Here is a 7,682-nt window from a genome sequence, read left to right as displayed (position 1 = left end):
ATTAAATCATGTTAATTTTTCCAACAATTCTTTAAAATCAGTATGGATTACAGACAGCAGTGTGCTCAGACAGCTTCCCTGAAAACAGCAAGGACAGCCAGAACAACAAAAGTGCCCTTATTTGTAGTATGTGTCATTTCCCACGGTGTGCAAACTCTCACCATGGCCAATTTCAAGCTAGTGTAACTGTAAGGCTACCAAATGCAGAGCTGAAGGAAATGCTCTGAATCTGCTCTGTCTTAACAGCAGCTTCCAGCACACCATGGCTTTAGAGATGGGAAGATGAAATGGCCTGCGCAAAGTCACACAACTAGTGACAGGCCAGGACTCAACCCCAAGTTTTCTTTTTTATTCTTATTTATTTATTTATTTTTTTAATACGGAACGCTTCATGACTTTGCATGTCATCCTTGCACAGGGGCCATGCTAATCTTCTCTATATCGTTGTTCCAATTTTAGTGTATGTGCTGCCGAAGTGAGCAGAACCCCAAGTTTTCTTGACTCAAATTCAGGAATTGTTCCATTGGAGCAAAATGAGGCCTCCAGTGTCTTAATTCTCCCTCGTCATACAGTGCATTAAGATTTTAATCTGAAGGTACATCTTTTCCTAAACTATCAGAGAATGGTGCCCTACCTACCTAAGTTGACTTAGTCTCCACATCAGCTGTCTACTTTCTTCCTATACCAAGATTCTAATTTTCTTTAAAAATTTAAACTTTAGTATGGTCTTAAAGATAATTTTAGAACAACTTGGAAAATGAAAAATGACCAAGATATACTTTGTGACATATGCCTCACTTATTATTAACAATTTCTTATGATCCAATTCTAAGCCCTGCTAGCGCTTTCTCGGTGTTCAGGATCGCGGTTGTCACGTTGCCCTGGTCTGCTTGTCTCGTACTGATGGGCTGCTCCCTCTCGGTCTCAGGGGGTTTTGTTTCTTCTTAGCAAGAATTATCTGAACTAATTTTAGATTGATCATAGTTAGCCTTTGGAAAACCTAATGGTTCTTCAAGATCTTGCTTTCTTCCAAAGTTAAACAAAGAGAAGGAAATGGAAAAAGGAAAAAGAAAGGAAATCAGACAAGGTCCTAAAAAAGCAACAAAATTTTCATGACATATTTTTCCCTCATAACTGAAGATGTCCATTTTGTGAGAGGTGTGCAAGCTATTTGAGAAATATCTTGTATTATGAAAAAATACACTAATGAACAAGAACATGGCTTATTAAATGATGAAATATAAAGGTGCATGAATTAAATGATTGTGGCACTGGCCTATCCATAAACAGATCTTTAAAAAAAAAAAAATAGATCAGGTTTCCCAAGATATGTGCAACTACACTACTTCTCAAAAAGGTTTCCATGGGCAAGTAAAGTAGGGAAGGAACATGGGACAAGCATCATGATGAACTTTTCCTGCCTATGATGAAAAATGCCAAGATGCAAACAGCATAGTCAGAACAGGAGTAACCCCATCTTAAGGCTGAGATTCCATTTTAAAAACCAGGAGTTAGGAGGTGAGATTCCTAACATATTCTTTAGTAATCAGCCAACAACCTATCTTAAAGCAGGGCAAGTGGTCCTAAACGATATGTACCCACTGCTTGAGGATAACCATTACCCTAGAGAAGAACCAGATCAATAAATTCCTTGTGTCAAGTTTATCTTACAGAATTATGTAGAGAACCAGCTGTGGATGAAAACATAGTGTCCTTCACTGGACAGAGAGACATCATGAGATCACATGTCAAGACTACAGACCCCCCTGCCCCGCTGCCATTTGCTCCATTCTTGAAAGCCTTAAAAGACACAATCCCCAGCCTTTCAGTATGCCTCCTCTCTGAGGTTGCCTACGCTCCCCTTTAAGGGCATACTTCTAAATAAAATCTTATCGTTGCTCAACTTATTGTATCTTCTCTCCGGTGGTAAGCATTTTTGGTGTCTCTTTGCTATTTCATTCTATTAAGTCTTCATTCTGTCTCTGTTTTATTCCTGATAAGCAGGGAGGGGCTGCACAGGGCTCTGATTTGGGGCTGCAAGTTCCCATCATCTGAGTGACCTGGACAGAACTACCACTGTGCTATCTGCTCTTAGTAGCCTGCCTAAAAATCTCCTTTCTTTGGGAAGTTCTCAGGACATAATCTCACTCCATCCTGTGCTCTGCAGCTCCCCCACATCCTGGGGTAGTAGGAGCTAGTCCCCACACCTAGTAGATTCAAGTGGACACAGGACGCCAGGTGAGCCTAGCTTTCGGAGTTGGCAAGGGAATCTGCTCTAGGCTGAGAAGGAGTTCAGTGAACTTTTCCTCCTTCCCTTTGTACTTTCCTGCTCTCAGCTGCCTACAAGGCAGCTGCCACTTATTACTCTTGCTTTAATGAATTCCTTCCTCACCTACTCTCCCACCTGCTCAAGAATTCTTTCTTGCTCAGAGTCAAGAAACGTCCCCTGTCCAGGTTGAGGTTTCACTTGGTGTGCAGGGAGAGACCTCCCCAGACACAGCTGCCCCGCAACACAAGTACTCGTCAAAAATACCACCTTCCTTATTAACATCTTAGAGATTTAAAATCTGTTTTAGCCTACTACTATTTAGAATATGCTGGTATAGAGAATCTACTAACTGATCCAAGAATGTATGGGACCACAGAATGTGCAAAAAATGTAAGAGAAAAGTTAGTCATTAAATATTGACTGGGAGAAAAGGATAAGAGTCGAATGCTAGTTCTGCAGTCTTCCCTACCATACCTCATCTATCACAATAAGTTTCAGGCAAATAAAAATTCAAACTATAGAAACTAAGTCTTTAAAAGAAATAAAACAAAGTATTAGTTGATAAGTTTAAAATACTGGGGAGGGAAAAGCTTTGAAGACCTAACACTAAAGAAAGAAACAAAAGGAAACTTTAAAAATATCATTACCTAAAAATTAAAACTTCTATATGTCACAAAAGCAACATTAATAATGGTAAAATTAAAATTAAAAATGATAAAAACTATTTGCAATGTATATAAGGACTTTCACATATCAAGAGAAAATGAAGACAGAAAACAGACAATATAAGGCAACAAGGAATTCATTAAAAAAGAAATGGTAATTGCATTTAAATTCTAAAACAATGCTCAATTTAACTACTAATGAAATAAACATGAAGATTTAAACAATACTAAAATACCATTTTTCACCTTTCAGCTTAGCAAAAATTAAGGGAAAAATTACCACCACCCAGTACTGATGAGAGAATAAAGGAATGGAGAAGTCTCATCTACTGTTGATAAGCACTGATACAAGTTTCTGAGGGACAATTCGGCAGTATGTATCAAAATTTAAAATATCATTTACTTTTTGGCCCAATTCTACATCTAGAAGTATTATTTTCAAGAAAATATGCAAAGATGTGTACAGTTGACCTGGGGCACAATGATTAAACAATTGGATTTTAGAATGTGAAGACATGACATTTTTCTGTAGCTCTACAGTATCACTTGCATTAGCATGCTACACCTCAGTTTTATCACCTGTAAAATGGAGATAAGCATAACAAACCCCCAAGATCTGTTGGAGGATTAATCAAAATAAGTATAAGTAAACTGCACAGCATACTCTCTAATACATGGTAAGTGCTCAAAAATTGTTTGTGATTTGTTTCATTGCAAAGATGATCATTGTTTTAACAGCATTAAGAGCAGAAGAAACTTATTTATATGTAATAAAATTATTTTTAACAATCAGTGAAAATAAAGTTACATGAAAATTGGAAGAAAAAAAAAAAAGAAATACAGATGGTCCCCAGTTTACCATGGTTCAATTCATGATTTTTCAACTTTGCAATGGTGTGAAAGCAATACACATCCAGTAGAAACTACTTTGAATTTTGAATTTGGATCTTTTCTTGAGTGTGGGTAAACTTGCAATATTTCCAGAATCTCTCACCTGGCCTTAATGCATCTCCATATCAATAAGTGTTTCCAGGGGGTGGAGAGAAGTAGCCATCTCCATATCAATAGGTGATTACAGGGGGAGTGAGGACATATCTGGCCTGGAGAGGTTGGGTGGGGTCCCTTTTTGCAGCCCCTTCACAAGAGACATGGGAGAGCAGAAGTGGATGACTGCTTGTAAGCAATAAAAGGTTCTCCCGTTGACTGATTTCAGTTCAAAGGTATTTTGCCCTGGGCTGGGAAAATATTTGCCCTCAGAGTTACATTGGCTAACAATATGTGGTACCGTCCCCTCATGATTCTGGGCAGTGACAATGAGCTGCACACCTCCCGGTCAGCCACATGCTCATGAGGGTCAATAGTCAATACACTTACAACTACACTGTACTCACATGGCCATTCTGTCTTCTACTTTCAGTACCATATTCAATTAAGTTACTTGAGATATTCAACCCTTTATTATAAAATTGACTGTTAGATGACCTTGCCCAACTACAGGCTAATATAAATATTTTGAGCATGTTTAAGATAGGCTAGGCTAAGCTGTGTTGTTTGGTAGAACTAAATGTATTGTTAGGTGTATTAAACTTATTTTTGACTTACAGTATTTTCAACTTACAATGGAGTTATTGGGACACAACCCCATTGTAAGTCAAGGATGACCTGTAATTCTCAGCTGGTATGGCATTAACAGTTTGACACAGAAAATTACTAGAAGAGATAGAATCAGATTGGTTTGCCCAACTAAAGAATTAAAGAAAATTATAAAGGAGTAAATCCACAAACAGTTCTGTGAAAAAGGACCTTAGAATGTAACTAATCTGTTGTAAAGGCCTGTTGTAAAGGCTTCTAATCTTTGGACAATAGAGATGTTAGGATATCCGCCATAGTTCAGGTACATTAATTATTGTGCCTCCATTTAACAGCCCATAATATATGTTGCCATATTGCTCTAATATATATATTCCCAAATAGTCTAAAATTCAGGTATGAAGCTTAGTTTACAATTTCCATTGAATTCTTTTTCAACTAAAGCATCTCTCCACCACATCTTAATTTTTAATACTGCACAGATGGTAGAAGATAAAGCCCTGAGTAACTTGAATAAAGAGGGGGGGAAAATCTTACTCCATTTTCATTTTTTTCATTAGGTTACTGGAGGGAAAAGCAAACACTCTCAAGTGGGTATTTTCTTGAATACCTCCATGGCTTAAGGCACTTAAAAAATCAAGACTTGGCATATTCTAAATGGTGTTAATGAGACAGATATAATTAATTGCACTTCAAATCAATATTTCAACAAAACGAAGTCAAAGAGGAGTTGAATTCTCTTGTTTCATCAATTTGTCTGAATCTCTTAGAGAATGATTACTTTTCCTCCCTCCATTTAGGGTAAATTCCCCACTATCCAGTGTCACATAAGAACTGAAGAAAAGACAAGAAAGTCTGTCTCTTCGTAGTAACTTATGTGCAGCTGCTGAACTCTCCAGACAACAGCTGGGCAGTTATGACTATCACCCTTGTATTCCAGAACAGTCTAAAAATCATTTGTATTTCAGTTAAAGCATCCGTGTTTCTGCTATGCGTTGATTCTCTCCTCTCCTTATGATCCCTTCCCCCTTTGAGTTCTCCCCAACCACCTCCCTGACGCCTTATTTCTCAATACAAAATTATATCAAACCAACTCAGCAGAACTTTCCCTTCGTGGAAAACAATTCCAAAGTTTTTTGCCTATTCAGTTTATGGCAACTTAGAAAAACTTTCAGCTTGAATTTTTCTATCAAAAATGGATTTTGAAGGCAGTTAATACAAATCTTAATGTGTTTCTTGGAATATTGGAGATTCAATTCTCACTCTTTATTTTCAACCTTTCTCCATACATATTTCTTGTGAGTATTAAAGTGCATGAACATGGGATGCCAAATTGTGGATGACCAGGGACACTGAAAATTTCTTTAATAATTATGTTCAAACTATATATGACTATCTATGAATTCATTCATATGGGTTTTATACTCCAGTCACTCGAAATCAATTTTCAGTCTCTGCTGACCTGTCCTTTGAGCTTGAAATGACATCCTTCCAGATTAAGTGGGACAATTTCCTTTCTGTATACCTTTCTTGTCATTGCACTCCATCAAAACAAGAAACCCCCAAAGTTCCTGACTTTAACCAGGGCACAGAAGCATATGTGTCTGGGCTCACCAAAGTGCAGGCAGTTGGCTAGGGCAGCACAATAGCAGTCCCACCCTCCTCCTGCGTACCCTCACTCATTCCACCAGTCAGATATCCAAGTACCTTTCCATGTCTACTCCCCAACAACAGAAAGAAAGAAGGAAATGAAAGGAGGGAGAGATGGAAAAAGGGAGGGAGAGAGGGATAGAGGGGAAAAGGAAGGGAGAGAGAGAAAAAGAGGAGAGGAGAAGAGATGAAAGAAAAGAAAAAGGAAAAACACGGGCTGCATGCCTAGAATGAACTAGGAAATGAAAGAAGTAAGTTAAAGACACTCATTGGACTATCGGACGCTGCTTAATTCTTACATCAACCCTTGGCCTTCCTCATTCACATATTACAGATAAAGAGTTCAAGGAATTGATTGCCAGAAGGTGTGTGCAACATTAAAACTCAGATACCTAGAAAGCAAGAAGTCGAAGGACCAGGGTTGAAGGTCAGATCTGGTAGATTCCAAGCCCCAGCCCTTGACAGTCTGTCTTCCTTGGGATGTCTCCATATGCAAATGAGGCAGTGAAGACATCTCTCTCATCTGCACAACATTATAGGCCATACCTTTGCCAGTGTGTGTGACACTGTTATCCACCAGAGAGGAGCAGCTGGGACTATTTTGGGGTCACATTGCTCAAGAAAGACCACAGAAGTTATCTGGCTAGTGTCTCCTCCATACCCTCCCTTCTACCCCCACTGAAAATCTTGTCCACTAGGCAAGGGAATCGCAGGAGCAAGAAACTGTCAAGAGTCAGTCACTGGCAGAGGTGGAGGGGGATTAAAGAAGTTGAACAGGAGTCAGAGAAATGGGGTGATGGGAGAATCCTAGAGACACAGTGAGAGCCGTGCCTGAGAGCCCGATGAAAAAGCAAGCATTTTAATTCCTGTCACAAGGAGGGCATTGATGTGGTCAACTGATTTTAGCAGAGAAACAGCACGAAAAGACTATTTCAAAGCCAGGATAAGTAAAAATGACTTTGTTCTTTGCCCTGGTCTTTTCTCCCAGGTTCCAGACTGTTAGGAGAAATGCAGACCATTCCTCATTATTTGCAAGCCTGAACTTGAGGGAGAAAAGTTAACACTGAAGTTTTAAACTGAACCATTATGACATGTTAATAGCTGAAAATAACCTCAGAGTAGTGAAAACTGCCCCAGATGTTAAAGAGACAGAAAGATTCAGCCTAGCATAGTTGGGAATAGAGAATGGAGAAAAATTAAATTTAAACATTGTATTTGTACCCATGAAACATCTACTTCTATAGGACACAATGTATTATTATTAAATCCTCAGGAAAAAAAAACAGTGAAGTGGATGCAGTTTTGTTGCATTTTGCAGGCTGTATAGTTGACTAGTTGACTTGCAGACACATAGAAAAAACTGGCAAATTAGTAATTAGTAAGTGACAAAATGCAGATTCAAACTTGAGACTTTCTAACTACACACTGCTACAAACCATTATGCTATACTGGTTTTAGGACAGATTAACAACACACCACCAACAGTTTTCCATTTTAAACTGTGTTTA

At 38.5% G+C, this 7,682-nt stretch overlaps 1 non-coding gene across 1 annotated transcript; it reads right to left on the bottom strand.

The window, feature by feature from the left end:
- Positions 1 to 373: 373 nt before the first annotated feature.
- On the bottom strand, positions 374 to 483 carry LOC118967514 (U6 spliceosomal RNA). Its single transcript, XR_005054613.1, has one exon. It is a non-coding gene; the product is annotated as a U6 spliceosomal RNA (small nuclear RNA).
- Between the last annotated feature and the right edge of the window lie 7,199 nt (positions 484 to 7,682).

This window comes from Manis javanica, chromosome 14, assembly GCF_040802235.1.
Source record: "Manis javanica isolate MJ-LG chromosome 14, MJ_LKY, whole genome shotgun sequence".
NCBI classification, from domain to species: Eukaryota; Metazoa; Chordata; class Mammalia; order Pholidota; family Manidae; genus Manis; species Manis javanica.
This window is presented reverse-complemented; position numbering and strand designations above follow the sequence as displayed.